Here is an 18,415-nt window from a genome sequence, read left to right as displayed (position 1 = left end):
TTCCTCGAGTTTCACCCATTCTTCTTTTTTATTAAGGATCAGACAACGAGGAGGGTTCTGTATCGAGTTAGATGCGTTTGAGGGCTTTATCCATCAATTCCCAAGCTTAGAAGATCCAATAAACAAGCATATGGTGTCACCAAGCTTACTTCAGCTCGGTGGCATGATTGTTTAGGGCATGCATCTTTTCCTAAATGAGTGCTTAGGAATAATAAGCTCACATATGTTTGTGAGCGTCATGATGAAACCATTTGTGATTCATGTCAACGTGCTAAGAGCCATCAATTACCTTATCCTATTTGGACAAGTATTTCTACCAAGCCATCACAACTTATTTTTTCTGATGTTTGGGGTCCTGCCCCCAGCTTTGTTGGTAGACATACATACTATGTGAGTTTCATAGATGATTTCAGCAAATACTCTTGGATCTATCTCCACAAGAGACGATCTGATGTGTTCCAAGTTTTTCAAAACTTTCAAGCACTAGTTGAACTCAAATTCGACACCAAAATCGTTGTCCTCCAATCTGATTGGGAGGTGAATACAAAAATTGAACTTGTTTTTCCAAAAACTTGGCATCTCCCATCATGTGTACGTCTTGCCCTCATGCTCATCAGCAAAATGGTTCAGCTGAATGCAAACATAGACACATTATAGAGTTTGGTCTAGGTCTTTTAGTTGGCGCCTCCATGCGTCTCAAATTTTGTGATGAGGCTTTTCTCACAGCCGTTCATATAATAAACATGTTTCCTAGTCGTGTCATCAACAATTAAACTCCCATGGAACGACTCATACACATCAGACCAAATTACACATCCCTCCGTGTGTTTGGATGCACTTGTTGGCCTAACATTAGGCCATACAACAAACGCACGCTTATGTCTCAAATGGTTGATGTGTCCACCGGTTGAGTCTATAGTTCTCGTGATGTGGTCTTTGATGAGACAAAATTTCCCTTTACTGATTTACATCCCAATGTCGATGCTCTCCTTTGCAAAGAGATCCTTCTCTTATCTTCTCATCTCACCAAATTTGATCAAGGGGAAGATAACTTGAATGATCAATTGTTGACTAACCCTCATAACCGTGCACCCAAGTTTTGTGATGATACAGCTGACCGTGGTGAATACAATCAGATGCAGAATGATGAAGAAATAAGCAAAACCGGGCGACATTCTATGTGCTTCCAACCGGGGAGAAAATCTCCCTCGGAATCTGCTGCACAACATCCGAGAGAATCGCCCGTGGGATCCCACATCAGACAGACATGGGATCTACGCGCAGACATGTAGGGCACGTGAGGCTGTGGGGACTCCGACCCATAAGTCGTGATCACCAAATATACGTGCACAGTGATCCGAGAGATCAATGCTCACTGAACACACAAAAACTGAATAACAAGAGTCTTACATACATTACATACCATTTCACTCAAATATGGCCTTTATGGTCAAGTCTTCATATATTTGCAGCGGAAATATCCAATGATAACGTGAATCCATGCCATCTACCTTAACCCTACACGCATTCTGACCAGGAAGCGTCCTAGCTCGCATGTGCGTCACTAAGGTATTATTCATCATATCTTGTTCTTTCATGCCTGGCCAATAAAATAACCAGCGGCAAGCAAATGAGTACTTTGAATGTACTCACAAGCAACCCATGTTTGAAACGAGGCAATAGCAATGCGTGATACATCACCAAGTAGGTAAGTTGCAAAAAGCTAGTTTTGGATGCAATGACATGATCAGTCAACTTGTAAAAGCATGCATAAACAGGTTGTAGATATGTGTATGAACAAGTTACAGATATCAATATAAGCAGGGGTTAAACATCTCATGTTCAATCATCACCTCAAGTATCATCTTTCACACACACACACACACACACACCAAGTTTGTGAAAACATCTATACGTAGTTTAAGCAGCACCACCCAACTACCCTTGATCATGGACACGGCTATTCGGATAGTTTTACACTCTACAGAGGTTGCACACTGTACCCACAAGACTCGGGGAACTTCTGTGTCATCCATGACCCGCGGTATCTTACATACCCGAGGTAAGCACCCGAACAATGCCTTTCCCCTGGCGACACTAAACAAAGAGTCCACTCGATTGGTACACAGCTCTCATGATGTACATCATACGAGCCTCGCTCGGGATCGTATCATCCAAGAGAGGACCACGGTGTGCCTGGTGTCTGTAAAATTAGCCCATGGTCACCCTACCAGGCACGACCCCTTATCGAGAGTGAACACACCACTCCCATAACTAGTAATGTGGGCTCTCTATTAGCATCAACCAAAGTACTTAACAAAGCCTCGTCCCATAAAGGGCTATCGTGGCGGCACATGTAAGGTTGGGACGGTCGACTTGCTTAGGTACACCACTTATTTCTCAAGTGGTTATCTAGCTTAACATAATCTCCCTCAGGCATTAATGGCACCCGACGGAGTTTTCAAAAATTCTTTGAAATCATTTCCTTTACGACACCATGCATTTTCCCATCCCACTTGTGTAGCAACTACTAAGCATCCTAACTACTTCCCACTCGCACAACCCTCATAGGAAGTTAGGGCCATGCTGAGTGCAAGTATCAACAAGGAAAGTAACAAAGGTAACCCACTACGACGGTCACCGATTCATCATGATTCAACGCAATGAAATGAAGTGCTATATGCCATGCATAAAACAGTTTCTTAGACATGCATGGTCAAAGGGATGCTTTCCTGGTTCAAGAAAGTCTTCGAGGTCTTCACGAGCTTCTAGTCCAACTCCGAAAACTTCGTATACTTCGTCAACTATCATCAAAACAATCACAATAAGCAACACAACAAGCACAGAAATAAAAGTGTTCTAAAATAGGATTTTTATTTTTATTGGACACCTCTGCCTATAAGAAGACTATCCAGAGAGGTTCTAATGGATTTGGATCAACGAGGATTTTTAAAAGGGGAATATGGATCCATTACTCATCTTATAAGAAGTCAATAGAAAATATTTTTCTAAAAATGAGTGGAGGTACTCATTAAATAGGGCATGATTTTACAAGAACCTACGGAGTGGTTACATTGGATTTGGAGTTGGGATGAATATTCTAGGGATTTTCTAATATGGAATAAAAGAAAAAATGGGCTATTTATTAGGTTTATCAGAAAAATGTTAACCATAGCTAGATAATTAGGGGATGATTTTTAGGGTACCTAGAAATTGAATACACTCCATTTGGAGTTGATTTGAATGCTCTAGGAGTTTTTGCAATGTGGCCCCTAGTGGTTCAAATTTGAACATGCAAAATATTGTGGGAAAAAATTATGGAAGCAAATGATAGCTATGATTTTTACAAGGTTATAGGAATTTGAAACATCAAATTAGGAGGTCAAAATATTATTCTATGAATTATTAATTCTCTCAAGAAAAGAAAATGACAAAAGAATTTACCAAAAGCAACTGGGCTAAATAGCGCACAGGGCGCAAGATAAGAAAGTGGGCCGACCCAGTAGATCGGTCGGGCGAGACAAAGGCGGCGTCGAAGGCGTACCCAGAGAAGTACGTCGTCCAAGGGCGAAGGCGTCCCCCAGCAGACCCCGCCTCCACTTAATGAGGCAGGGGCCACCCGTGAGCCTCGTTGGCCGACCGACAGGCGGGCCCGATGGCTGACAAGGCCGTTTTCTACCTCCCACCGTGGGAGAGACAGGGGGTCCGGCGGTGGTAGCCGGCACTACGGACAACCGTTTCGAGCAGTTCGTCCATCGGTGGGCTCACAAGACTGAGGCGCACCCGCTTGAGTGGCCCTTGGAGCTTGGGAAAGGCGAGGTTGGGCGCGGCGTCGACCATGGCAAAGGACGGTATCGACCGAGATGGGCAGGGTGCCACGACCATGGAGAGGAGATGACGAATCGCGTAGGGGGGCCCGTGGCGATGCAGGGACGACTCTCGAGGAGCTCAGGGGAGAGACGAGAGGTGGGGCGCCGCAAATTCAGCAAAGGCCGAGGCGGCGCCACATCGACCATGGGAGGACGAGGAGGGCACAAGAGCTCCAATGGCTCAGTTCAGGAGCTTCACGGGAGAGGGAGGAGTGGCATCCACGCGAGAAGGAGATCGGGGAGAGGCTGAAATAGAGGGGCAAGGGAAGGAAGCTCGAGTGCACCTTAGATGCTCTCGGGTGCCGCGCTCGCACGTGCCTGGGCTCCCTTGGCTGCATCCCGGTGTCGGGGAGGGGCATGGGTGGTCGAGGGGGATCCCCTGGCGCGCGCTGGTGCTCTATCAAGGCTGGACATGAGCTACCCGACGAGGTCAAGTGGCAGAGCGGTGTTCGTGCCTGTCATCCACGAGCACCCGCATGAAACGACAGGTGCTCCGCTTGGAGATAAAGGTGGGGTCGAGAACCAGCGCGTAGCCGCCCAGCATGGGCATCACTTCCGGGTGGTCCTCGCGTTCCCAGCTGATGGGTTTGTCTGACCAGTGCATGTACTGGGAGACCGGAGGGATGATGGCGTTGCCTCCCGCGCATGCCTGCACCGGCTGTGCTTGTCATCGTATTCCGTGGTGAGGATGATGTAGGTGGTGTCGTGACGGGGATAACCACCCCGAGCGCAGCTGATACGTCTCCAACGTATTGATAATTTATGAAGTATTCATGCCATGTTTGCCTATGTTTACAATACTTTTATATGTTTTTGGTGAAATTTATATGATTTATTTAGAACTAACCCGAACTAACGTTGTTTTCAGCAGAACTACTGTGGTGTTGATTTTTATGCACAAATAAAAGTTCTCAGAATTGGACGAAACTTTTTGAAGAATTTTTGGAAGAAAAGAGAAATAGTGGAGCAAAGAACCACCAGAGGGCCCCCCTGGTGCCCACTAGACACCAGGCCACACCAGCCCCCCTCGCGTGGGCTGATGTCTAGTGGGCACCTTGTGGCCCATCTTGGCGTGATTCCAACACCCAAAAATCCTATAAATATAGAGACTTCCAGAAGTAACCCTAGATCATAAGTTCCACCACCGCAGCTCTCTGTATCGACGAAAAACTAATCTGAAGAGAAAACAGTAGCGAAAACAGGAGAGAAACAGGGAGATGGATCCGATCCCGGAGGAGCCCTCGCCCCTCCGGGAGCCATGGAGGAGGAGGACCAGAGGGGAGAACCACTCCCCATCTTGGTAGAGGCCATGGAGGAGGAGGACTAAGGGGAGACTCTGCCCCCTCTCTTCCGGTGGCGCCGGAGTGCCGCCGGAGGAACCATCGCCACGGTGATCGTCTTCACCAACATCACTATCTTCATCACCTTCCTCATGTCTTTTCAGCGGTCCACTCTCCCGCACCCCACTATAATCCCCTACTTGAACATGGTGTTTCATGCCACATATTATTAAAAATTAATATTATGTCATGCTATGATGTTCGAGTAGATCTATGTTGTCCTTTGGGTTGATTGATGATCTTGATTGGTTTGGGTGTATGTTTTATTTTAGTGTTGTCCTAAGGTGCTTTCCGTGAGGCGCACACGTGAAGGATCCACACTGTAGGATGTTGCAATATGTTCATAATTCTCTTATAGTGGGTGGAGAGAGTGACAGAACTTACACCCGAGTAAAGGAGTTCTGCATGTATGGGAGTAAAAAGGACTTGATACTTAAGGCTATGGTTGGGTTTTACCTTAATGATTTCTAGTAGTTGCGGATGATTGCTAGAGGTCCAATCATAAGTTCATATGATCCAAGTACGGAAAGTATGTTAGCGCATGCCTCTCCCTCATATAAAATTGCAAGAATTATTACCGATCTTGTTATCAATTGCCTAGGATGATTCCGCACCCCATACCATCATTATTCCGCACTCGCTATTTGTAATAAATTGTAATATATTCTAACTCTATTTAATGCAGCAACTATTTTCATATTTTAGTTCTCCAATGTCATGCAAAGCTATCCTCTTTATACCCACAATGTTTATTTCTTGTTACTACATAAAAGCGAACACTTGGTGTGTGTAGAGTCGTATCGGTGGTAGATAGGACTTGAGAGAATATTGATCTTACCTTTAGCTCCTTGTGGGTTTGACAATCCATACTTACTACTTCCATCTTTGAAAAGTGTTATGTTGATTCCTTGCACTTGGGGATTATCAGCTGTCGGCCCCGGAAGCGGGCGACAGTGGTGGTGGCGGTGGCATTGCCGTTGCCGGCACAGATGGCAGCGCGAAGCCCCATGCAATCTTGGTGAACTAGGTGCACCAACGACCCGTGTGTGTGGCTGACTTGGCCCCGTTGTGGAACTTGCAGGTCCCATCGAGAATTGCCTCGAAGGAGTACTTGGGCTGCGAGGACTACTTGCCTTCGTTGGTGTGTTGACATCGACTGGAGCTCAGGTTGTCACCCATCTTGCCGTCCTCAATGGCAGCAACCTGTCGGCTGCCGTAGCGGGCATCCGACTGGTTGGTCTTGCGCTTGCCTGATCTGACTGGGATCTGCCAATTGCCATTCTAGCAGCCGGTTTGGCCAGGATTGGCTTGCCGGCCGCATAGACGAGCACCAGGAGCTTCATGGAAGACTCTGCCACGGTGTAGTCGTCGATGACGGCCATCAGTTGCGCCAGGGTTACCGGCTCCCGATGCATGAGCTTGTGCTTGAGGAGGGTGTCGTCTCAGCAACCGTTGAAGAGCTCGGTCCAGGGTTCCCGGCTCCCGATGCATGAGCTTGTGCTTGAGGAGGGTGCCGTCTCGGCAGCCGTTGAAGAGCTCAGTCCAGGGTTCCCGGCTCATGATGCATGAGCTTGTGCTTGAAGAGGGTGTCGTCTCGGCAGCAGTTGAAGAGCTCGGTCCACCGCGTGAGGTAGTCACGGAGAAGTTCGATCGGCCCTTGGATGCAAAGGGCTAGCTGACGGGGCCGACCGGGATGCTTGTACATGTCAGTGAAGTTGCGCACAAACGCTTCCTGCATGTCCAGCCAGCCATTGACGCTCCCAGCCGGGAGGCTGTTGAGCCAGGTCGAGGCCGAGCCGAGCAGCATGAGGGGCACGTAGTGTACCGCCACACGCTTGTTGCCACCGGCGGTGGTGTAGTCGGTCAACCAATCCTTGTGCTTCATTGAGCCGTTATACTTGGAGGTGTCTCGCGCCAAGGCGAAGCCCTTGGGGAATGGTTCCTTTAGGATGTGCGGCCCGAAGCATGGTGGGTCGGCAGTGCTTTCTTCCTCGGCGGCCTGGGACACCGCGACCTGCTCGAAGCGGAAATCGGCGTCCGTGTCGTCCAACTGGCATGGGCTAACGCGTTCATCCATCGGGCGGCCGCATGGCCGTGGTCTCGTCCCCCCACGGGTCGCTTCGTGCTGGCTGGTGGTGGCCTTGGCCATCCGTCTCGTTTGTGTGGCCGTTCACAACCGACAGTGTCCATGTGTCAGATGTCGTGGCAACGGTTTGCGTTGACAAGCGAAGATGCCTTATGCGTGTCTCACTAGCTAGTCGCGGGCCCGCGTGGGTCGATGATGTCGTTGTTGGTCCTTAAGCAGGAGTCGTCCGGGTCGCAAGAGGACTGGGGCGACTGCTCCTGCTGCACGTTGGCAGCTCTCACGGGACGCGGATGCGTTCCTGCTGCGCTTCGTGGGCCTGTCCCTCGAGTTCTCCTAGCCCACTGAGGGCAGCCCGCACGGCTCTCACGTTCTTGATGGGGGTGTCGTAGACGGGGCGGCCGCCAGCCATCTCCTCGCCGACGACACCACAGCGGCGCCGTATTTCTCTGAGCCGACTGGGGCCGACGGTACCCGGTGTAAGGCCATGGGCCGCGTTGAACTCGCGCTGGGCAGCCTCGAATTCGCAATGCGTGACCTCCAGCGCTTTTGCCTCCGCGAGCAGGCGGTGGCCGTCGAGCTCCGCGGTCGCGGCCGTTGGGTCGTCCCTAACCGAGATGGGCGCACACGGTGTGTCCACTACCGCGTGTAGCAGGGTTCGCCACGCTGACATGTCGTCTAGCGTGGCGACAATCATCACCTCCACGCGGGTGCAGAGGTCGTCGAGGTCGCTAGAGAGGTCTTTGTCATCGGATGACGATAGTTGAGCACCTCGGCGGGGTACTCATTGGGGACGACAGTGACATAGACGCGGTGCTCGTCGAAGGGGGCGATGGAGCCATCGATGGGGAAGTCCGCGTCCTCGAGGCGGCGGGCATTGTCGTTGATGCATTTGAGCACGCCGTAGAGCATAACCAAACCATGCGCTATGCACTCGCCAGAGGTGGTGAAGGGTCCTGATACGTCCATTTTGCATTATGTTTTGATGTTGATATTTATCGCTTCTTTGGCTGTTATTTCACTTCACGATACAATTCTTATGCCTTTTCTCTCTTATTTTGCAAGTTTTACATGAAGAGGGAGAATGTCGGCAACTGGAATTCTGGCCTGAAAGTGGAGCAAAGTTGAGATACCTATTCTGCGCAACTCCAAACACCGTAAAAATCAACGAGGATTTTTTTCCCGATTTATCAAAAATACTGGGCTGAAGAAATGCCAGAGGGGGGCGTGCAGGTGGCCACAAGCCTGCACGGCGCGGCCACCCCCCAAGCCGCGCCATGAGGGCTTGTGGGCACCGTGCAGGCCCACTTGCCCCCCTCTTTTGCTATATGGAGGGTTTCGTCCACGAAAAAATCAAGGAGGAGCTTTTTCGTGGTTTCGCGGCCGCCACGAGGCGGAACTTGAGCAGAACCAATCTAGAGCTCCAGCAGGACGATCCTGCCGGGGAAACTTCCCTCCTGGAGGGGGAAATCGTCACCATCGTCATCACAAACACTCCTCTCATCGGAGGGGACTCGTCACCATCAACATCTTCATCAACACCATCTCATCTCCAAACCCTAGTTCATCACTTGTAACCAATCTCCGTCTCGCGACTCCGATTGGTACTTGTAAGGTTGCTAGTAGTGTTGATTACTCTTTGTAGTTGATGCTAGTTGGATTATTTGGTGGAAGAGTTATGTTCAGATCCTTGATGCTACTCATTAACTCTCTGATCATGAATATGATTATGCTCTGTGAGTAGTTACTTTTGTTCCTCAGGACATGGGATAAGTCATGCTAATAGTAGTCATGTGAATTTGGTATTGGTTCGGTATTTTGATATGTTGTATATTGTTTTTCCTCTAGTGGTGTTATGTGAACGTCGACTACATAACACTTCACCATTATTTGGGCCTAGAGGAAGGCATTGGTAAGTAGTAAGTAGATGATGGGTTGCTAGAGTGACAGAAGCTTAAACCCTAGTTTATACGTTGCTTCGTAAGGGGCTGATTTGGATCCACTAGTTTAATGCTATGGTTAGACTTTGTCTTAATTCTTCTTTCGTAGTTGCGGATGCTTGCGAGAGGGGTTAATCATAAGTGGGATGCTTGTCCAAGTAAGGGCAGTACCCAAGCGCCGGTCTACCCACATATCAAACTATCAAAGTAACGAACGTGAATCATATGAACATGATGAAACTAGCATGACAGAAATTCCCATGTGTCCTCGGGAGCGTTTTTCCTCCTATAAGACTTTGTCTAGGCTTGTCCCTTGCTAAAAAAAGGATTGGGCCACTTTGCTGCACTGTTGCTACTTTTGTTACTTGTTGCTTGCTACGAATCATCTCACCACACAATCACTTGTTACCGACAATTTCAGTGCTTGCAGATATTTCCTTGCTGAAAACCACTTGTCAGATCCTTCTGCTCCTCGTTGGGTTCGACACCCTTACTTATCGAAAGGACTATGATTGGTCCCCTATACTTGTGGGTCATCAAGACTCTTTTCTAGCGCCGTTGCTGGGGAGTGAAGCGCCTTTGGTAAGTGGAACTTGGTAAGGAAACATTCATATAGTGTGCTGAAATTTATTGTCACTTGTCACTATGGATACTAATCCTTTGAGGGGCTTGTTCGGGGTATATTCACCTCGAACGGAAGCACAAATAGTTGCTCCTCAACCTGCTGCACCTACTGAAAGTATTAGCTTTCAATTTCCTTCGGGTATGCTTGAGAAACTCGTGGCTAATCCTTTTACAGGAGATGGAACATCACATCCAGACTTGCATCTAATCTATGTAGATGAAGTTTGTGGTTTATTTAACCTTGCAGGTGTGCCCGAGGATGAGGTCAAGAAGAAGGTATTTCCTTTATCTTTGAAGGATAAGGCGTTGACATGGTATAGGCTATGTCATGACACTGGATCATGGGACTACAATCGGTTGAAATTGGAATTTCATCAAAAGTTTTATCCTGTGCATTTAGTACATCGTGATTGAAATTATATTTACAATTTTTGGCCTCGTGATAGAGAAAGCATCGCTCAATCTTGGGGGAGGCTTAATCAATGCTATATTCATGCCCCAATCATGAGCTCTCGAGAGAAATTATCATTCAAAACTTCTATGCTCGGCTTTCTCATGATGATCGTACCATGCTTGACACTTCTTGTACCGGTTCTTTTACGAAGAGAGATATTGACTTCAAATGGAATTTATTGGAGATAATTAAACGCAACTCTGAAGATTGGGAGCTTGAAGAAGGTAAGGAGTCAGGTATGAATTTCACGTTTGATTGCGTTAAATCCTTTGTTGAGACAAATACCTTTAGTGATTTTAGCGCTAAGTATGGACTTGACTCTGAGATAGTAGCTTCATTGTGTGAATCTTTTGCTGCTCATATTGATCTCCCCAAAGAGAAGTGGTTTAAATATCATCCTCCTTTAGAATGTAGTTAAACCCACTCCAGTTGAAGAGAAAGTCATTGCCTATAATGATCTTGTTGTTCCCAGTGCTTACATTGAGAAACCACCTTTCCCTGTTAGGATAAAGGATCATTCTAAAGCTTCAACTGTGATACATAGAGGCTATATTAGAACACCTACACCCCCTGAGCAAATTAGAGTTGAACCTAGCATTGCTATTATCAAAGATCTTATGTCTGAAGAAGTTGAGGGAGATAATATTCACTTCTGTGAAGATGCTGCTAGAATTGCTAAACCTCACGCTAGAGACAAACATAGGCATGTTGTTGGCATGCCTGTGGTTTCTGTTAAGATAGGAGATCATCGTTATCATGGATTATGTGATGTGGGTGCTAGTGTTAGTGCAATACCTCAATCCTTATATGATGAAATCAAAGATGAGATTGCACCTGTTGACATAGAACCTATTGATGTCACTATTTAGCTTGCCAATAGAGATACTATCTGCCGTGTGGGAATTGTTAGGGATGTTGAAGTCTTGTGTGGTAAAACAAAGTATCCTGCTGATTTCCTCGTTCTTGCTACCGCACAAGATAGCTTTTGTCCCATCATATTTGGTAGACCTTTTCTCAATACCGTCAATGCTCATATTGATTGTGAGAAGCAAACTGACACTGTTGGCTTTGAAGGCGTGTCACATGAGTTCAATTTCTCTAAGTTTGGTAGACAACCTCATGAAAAGGAGTTGCCTAGTAGGGATGAAACTATTGCCTTAGCCTCTATTGCCGTGCCTCCTACTGACCCCTTAGAGCAATACTTGCTTAAGCATGAAAATGATATGCATATGGATGAAAGGGATGAGATAGATAGAGTTGTCTTAGAATAATATCCTATCCTTAAGAATAACTTGCATGTTGAACTGCTTGGGGATCCACCCTCACCAAAGGGTGATCCTGTGTTCGAGCTTAAACAGTTGCCTGATACTCTTAAGTGTGCTTATCTTGATGAAAAAGAGATATATCATGTTATTATTAGTGCTAGCCTCTGAGAGCACGAAGAAAAGAAGTTACTAAAAACTCTGAGGAAGTACCGTGCTGCTATTGGATGTACTCTTGATGTTCTTAAGGGCATTAGTCCTACTCTATGCCAGCACAAGATTAAAATTGATCCTGATTTCAAACCAGTTGATGATCATCAAAGAAGATTGAATCCTAAGATGAAAGAGGTAGTAAGAAAAGAAATACTAAAGCTCCTGGAAGCAGGTATCATCTATCCTGTTGCTCATAGCGATTGGGTGAGTCTGGTGCATTGCGTCCCTAAGAAGGGAGGCATTACCGTTGTCCCTAATGATAAGGATGAAGTGATCCCACAGAGGATTATCACTGGCTATAGGATGGTGATCGATTTTAGGAAATTGAATAAAGCCACTAGGAAAGATCATTACCCTTTGAATTTTATCGACCAAATGCTAGAAAGACTGTCTAAACACACACACTTCTGCTTTCTAGACGGTTATTCTGGTTTCTCCCAAATACCAGTTGCACAATCTGATCAGGAGAAGACCACTTTCACCTGCCCTTTCGGTACCTTTGCTTATAGACGTATGCCTTTTGGCTTATGTAATGCACCTGCCACTTTTCAAAGATGTATGATGGCTATATTCTCTGACTTTTGTGAAAAGATTGTTGAGGTTTTCATGGATGACTTCTCCGTTTACGGGTCTTCCTTTGACGATTGCCTCAGCAACCTTGATCGAGTCCTACAGAGATGTAAAGACACCAATCTTGTCTTGAATTGGGAGAAGTGCCACTTTATGGTTAATGAAGGCATCGTCTTAGGACATAAAATTTCTGAAAGAGGTATTGAAGTCGATAAGGCTAAGGTTGATGCAATCGAGAAAATGACATACCCCACAGATATCAAAGGGATAAGAAGTTTCCTTGGGCATGCTGGTTTCTATAGAAGGTTCATCAAAGACTTATCTAAGATTTCTATGCCTCTTACCAATCTCTTGCAAAAGGATATTCCTTTTGTCTTACATGATGATTGTGAGGAAGCCTTCGAAATACTTAAGAGGGCTTTGATAACTGCGCCTATTGTTCAACCACCTGATTGGAACTTGCCTTTTGAGATCATGTGTGACGCTAGTGATTATGTTGTTGGTGCTGTTCTAGGGCAAAGAGTGGACAAGAAGTTGAATGTTATTCACTACGCTAGTAAAACTCTAGACAGTGCCCAGAGAAACTATGCCACTACGGAAAAGGAATTTTTAGCAGTCGTGTTTGCATGTGAAAAGTTCAGGTCTTACATAGTTGATTCCAAAGTCACTATTCACACTGATCATGCTGCTATTAAGTACCTTATGGAGAAGAAATACGCTAAACCTAGACTTATCAGATGGGTTCTCTTGCTACAAGAATTTGATTTGCACGTTGTCGACATAAAGGGTGATGTTAACCCAGTAGCAGATAACTTGTCTAGGTTGGAGAACGTTCTTGATGACCCACAACCTATCGATGATACCTTTCCCGATGAGCAACTGAATGTCATCAATGCTTCACGTAGTGCACCGTGGTATGCTGATTATGCAAACTATATCGTTGCCAAATATATATCACCTAGTTTCACATACCAGCAAAAGAAGAAATTCTTCTTTGACTTGAGACATTACTTTTGGGATGATCCTCACCTTTATAAGGAAGGAGTAGATGGTGTTATTAGACGTTGTGTACCTGAACATGAACAGGGACAGATCCTACAGAAGTGTCACTCCGAGGCCTACGGAGGACACCATGCGGGAGATAGAACTGCACACAAGGTATTGCAATCAGGTTTCTATTGGCCCACTCTCTTCAAGGATGCTCGTAAGTTTGTCTTGTCTTGTGACGAATGTCAAAGAATAGGTAATATTAGCAAATGTCAGGAAATGCCTATGAACTATTCACTTGTCATTGAACCATCTGATGTCTCGGGCTTTGATTATATGGGACCTTTTCCAAAATCCAACGGGTATACTCATATCCTAGTTGTTGTTGATTACGTCACTAAGTGGATAGAAGCTATCCCCACTACTAGTGCTGATCACAACACCTCTATCAACATGCTGAAAGAAGTTATCTTCCCTAGATTTGGAGTCCCTAGATATCTAATGACCGACGGTGGTTCACACTTCATTCATGGTGTTTTCCGTAAAACGCTTGCTAAGTACGATGTCAACCATAGAATTGTGTCTCCCTACCACCCTCAGTCCAGTGGTCAAGTAGAGCTAAGCAATAGAGAGATTAAACAAATTCTGCAAAAGACTGTCAACAGGTCTAGAAAGAATTGGTCTAAGAAGCTCGATGATGCACTGTAGGCTTATAGAACTGTCTATAAGAATCCCATGGGCATGTCTCCGTACAAAATGGTGTATGGGAAAGCATGTCACTTACCTCTTGAGCTTGAGCATAAAGCTTATTGGGCAATCAAAGAGCTCAACTTTGATTTCAAACTTGCCGGTGAGAAGAGGTTATTTGATATTAGCTCGCTTGATGAGTGGAGAACTCAGGCATATGAGAATGCCAAGCTGTTCAAAGAGAAGGTTAAGAGGTGGCATGATAAGAGGATACAAAAGCGTGAGTTCAATGTAGGTGATTATGTCTTGCTATATAACTCTCGTTTAAGATTCTTTGCAGGCAAGCTTCTCTCTAAATGGGAAGATCCCTATGTTGTTGAGGAAGTATATCGTTCTGGTGCTATCAAGATCAACAACACGGAAGGTAATTGTCCGAGAGTGGTAAATGGGCAGAGAATCAACCATTATATCTCAGTTACTCCCATAAATGTTTAAAGCAATATCATCAATACCATAACTGTGGAAGAATACCTAAGGGATATTTATCAGCCTGTTTCAGACTCCGAAAACGAAGAGGTATGTGATTCGGTAAGAAAACAGAGTCCAAAACTTTTCCAGTAGGAAATTTTCTCCGTTTTGGAATATTTGATAAAATACAAAAATTGGAAGTAGTCCAGAAAGTGCGCGAGGAGGCGACAAGCCTGCACGGCACGGACCCACCCCTGGCCGTGCCGTGAGGGCTTGTGGCCACCTCGTGCGCCTCCCGGACTCCGTTTTCGTGCAGGGTACTCCTTCTGGTCTAAAAAATCATTATATATACTTTCGTTTGGTCTGACCCCTGCATCACGCAGATTTCCTCTGTTTTTCGTTTCGAGCCTGTTTCTGTTGCAGATCTAGATCGCTATGACTTCCCCAAAAGCTCCAAAGGACAAGATCTTCGAGAAGGTCATCAATCCCTACCTCACGAAAGTGTTGCAACACCCTCAATCTATCGAGATGCGTGAGGGGATGTTGCACATCCGTGATGTTGAGGGGCCTAAGAAGACCGAAAGCATGGAGACGAGGCTCGAAGCAATGGAGCAACAAGTCTTCAAGTGCCAGGGGATGGTGGAGCGTGGACTCAACGCCCACCACATGATGATCACGGAGTTCACCAACAAGTACAGGATTGATGCCAATGACATTGGGAAGCACCTCTCCAGGCTCTATGACAGGGTTGATCAACTCTAGGGCCAGATCTATGACCTGCAGAACCAAAACTATGAGTATGAGTATAGATTTAAATCAATAAGGTTGGCTGCAGATTTGAGGATTCCGGAGACTCGTTCATCTTTCCATGGTGGAGCACCTATGCCTTGGAAGACGGAGGATCAAACTCATGTTGCAACAACTCCACCACCTTCACCACCAAAGGAAGACAACTGAGCATTGGTATGGGAAATCCCCTTGGCTTGTGCCAAGCTTGGGGGAGTTGCCCCGGTATCGTATCACCATCACATCTTTTGCCTTTACCTTTGTTTTAGTTTTCCTTTTCAGTTTTCTTTTTCTCTAGTAGTTTAAAAGTCTTAGTGTTTTAGTCTTGAGTTTGCTTTGTGTGACCCCCGATGTATTCTTGCTCGTGAGCAATATAATAAAGAGTGTCTTAGTTGAAGGGCTTTGCCTCTTGCCATGATCAAAAGAGTGAGAATAGAACAAAGCATGAAAGATCATGTAATGATCTTATGGGAAGCGATGGCTTCACATATAAAAAGAATGAGGATTGAAACTTGTTGAGGGTAGGCAAACGTAGACCTTGGTCATTGTTGCAATTAATAGGAAGTGATAAAGAAGGAGAGGTTCACATATAAATATATCATCTCTGACACCATCTATGATTGTGAACACTCACTAAACTATTACATGCCTAGAAGTAGATGTTGGACAAGGAAGACAACGTAATGAATTGTGTTTGCTTGGCTCCGAACAATGTTATATGATTAGAGATCCCTTAGCATGTGACGATTGCTTCACCTCATATTAGCCAAAACCTCCCACACTAAGTAGAGATACTACTTGTGCATCCATGAACCATCAAACCAGTTTTGCCATGAGTGTCCACCATACCTACCTATGGATTGAATAAGATCCCTCAAGTAAGTTGTCATCGGTGCACGCAATAAAAATTGCTCTCTAATATGTATGATCTATTAGTGTGTGGAAACTAAGCTTTGTACGAACCTGTGATGAGGAAGACATAAAAGTGACAGACTGCATAATAAAGTTCTTTATCACATGAGGCAATATAAAGTGACGTTCCTACGCACTAAGAGGACACGCATCCAAACCTCAAAAGCGCATGAAAACCTGTACTTCCCTCTGCGAAGGGCCTATCTTGTACCTTTACTTTTTGCCCTTGAAAGAGTCATGGTGATCTTCACCAATTCCTTATCTCGCCTTTATCTTGGCTAACATCATATGCTAGGGAAAGATCTATATTCATATGTCAACTTGGAGGTAGGCATTCATGAAGTATTATTGTTGACATTACCCTTGAGGTAAGTAGTTGGGAGGCAAAACTATAAGCCCCTATCTTTCTCTGTGTCCAGCTGAAACTTTGATCTCATGAGTTGTAGCAATTGTAGAGGACGAAATAATGATTGAGTATGTGGATTTGCTTTACAAGCTCTTATTTAACTCTTTCTGATGTTGTGATAAATTGCAATTGCTTCAATGACTAAAGGCTATCGGCTGTTACTTCTCGGTAAGGTTCTTGATCCATGCTTTACTTTGTGAAGGAATTATCACTTTAGCATGAGAGATTATATGTTGGTATTGATGTTATGATCTTGATCATGATGCATGCATGTTCGTATCTTGTTTTGTCGACACCTCTCTCCCTAAACATCCGGTCATATTTATTGAGCTAGGCTTTCGCTTGAGGACAAGCGAGGTCTAAGCTTGGGGGAGTTGATACGTCCATTTTGCATCATGTTTTTATGTTGATATTTATCGCTTCTTTGGCTGTTATTTCACTTCACGGTACAATTATTATGCCTCTTCTCTCTTATTTTGCAAGGTTTACATGAAGAGGGAGAATGCCGGCAACTGGAATTCTGGCCTGAAAGTGGAGCAAAGTTGAGATACCTATTCTGCGCAACTCCAAACGCCATAAAAGTCAACGAGGATTTTTTTTCCCGATTTATCAAAAATACTGGGCCGAAGAAGTGCCACGGGGCGTGCAGGTGGCCACAAGCCTGCACGGCGCGGCCACCCCCTTAGGCCGCGCCATGAGGGCTTGTGGGCACCCTGCAGGCCCACTTGCCCCCCTCTTTTGCTATATGGAGGGTTTCGTCGAGGAAAAAATCAAGGAGGAGCTTTTTCGTGGTTTCGCCGCTGCCACGAGGCGGAACTTGAGCAGAACCAATCTAGAGCTCCGGCAGGACGATCCTGCCGGGGAAACTTCCCTCCCGGAGGGGGAAATCGTCGCCATCGTCATCACCAACACTCCTCTCATCGGAGGGGACTCGTCACCATAAACATCTTCATCAGCACCATCTCATCTCCAAACCCTAGTTCATCACTTGTAACCAATCTCCGTCTCGCGACTCCGATTGGTACTTGTAAGGTTGCTAGTAGTGTTGATTACTCTTTGTAGTTGATGCTAGTTGGATTATTTGGTGGAAGAGTTTATGTTCAGATCCTTGATGCTACTCATTACCTCTCTGATCATGAATATGATTATGCTTTGTGAGTAGTTACTTTTGTTCCTGAGGAGATGGGATAAGTCATGCTAATAGTAGTCATGTAAATTTGGTATTCGTTCGGTATTTTGATATGTTGTATGTTGTTTTTCCTCTAGTGGTGTTATGTGAACATCGACTACATAACACTTCACCATTATTTGGGCCTAGAGGAAGGCATTGGGAAGTAGTAAGTAGATGATGGCTTGCTAGAGTGATAGAAGCTTAAACCCTAGTTTATGCATTGCTTCGTAAGGGGCTAATTTGGATCCACTAGTTTAATGCTATGGTTAGACTTTGTCTTAATTCTTCTTTCATAGTTGCGGATGCTTGCGAGAGGGGTTAATCATAAGTGGGATGCTTGTCCAAGTAAGGGCAGTACCCAAGCGCCGGTCCACCCACATATCAAACTATGAAAGTAACGAACGCGAATCATATGAACATGATGAAACTAGCATGACAGAAATTCCCGTGTGTCCTCGGGAGCGTTTTTCCTCCTATAAGACTTTGTCCAGGATTGTCCCTTGCTACAAAAGGGATTGGGCCACTTTGCTGCACCGTTGCTACTTTTGTTACTTGTTGCTTGCTACGAATCATCTCACCACACAATCACTTGTTACCGACAATTTCAGTGCTTGCAGATATTTCCTTGCTGAAAACCACTTGT

The sequence above is a fragment of the Hordeum vulgare genome, chromosome 3H (assembly GCF_904849725.1).
Source record: "Hordeum vulgare subsp. vulgare chromosome 3H, MorexV3_pseudomolecules_assembly, whole genome shotgun sequence".
NCBI lineage: Eukaryota > Viridiplantae > Streptophyta > Magnoliopsida > Poales > Poaceae > Hordeum > Hordeum vulgare.
The sequence above is the reverse complement of the archived record's forward strand: the minus strand, read 5'-3'. Positions refer to the sequence as shown.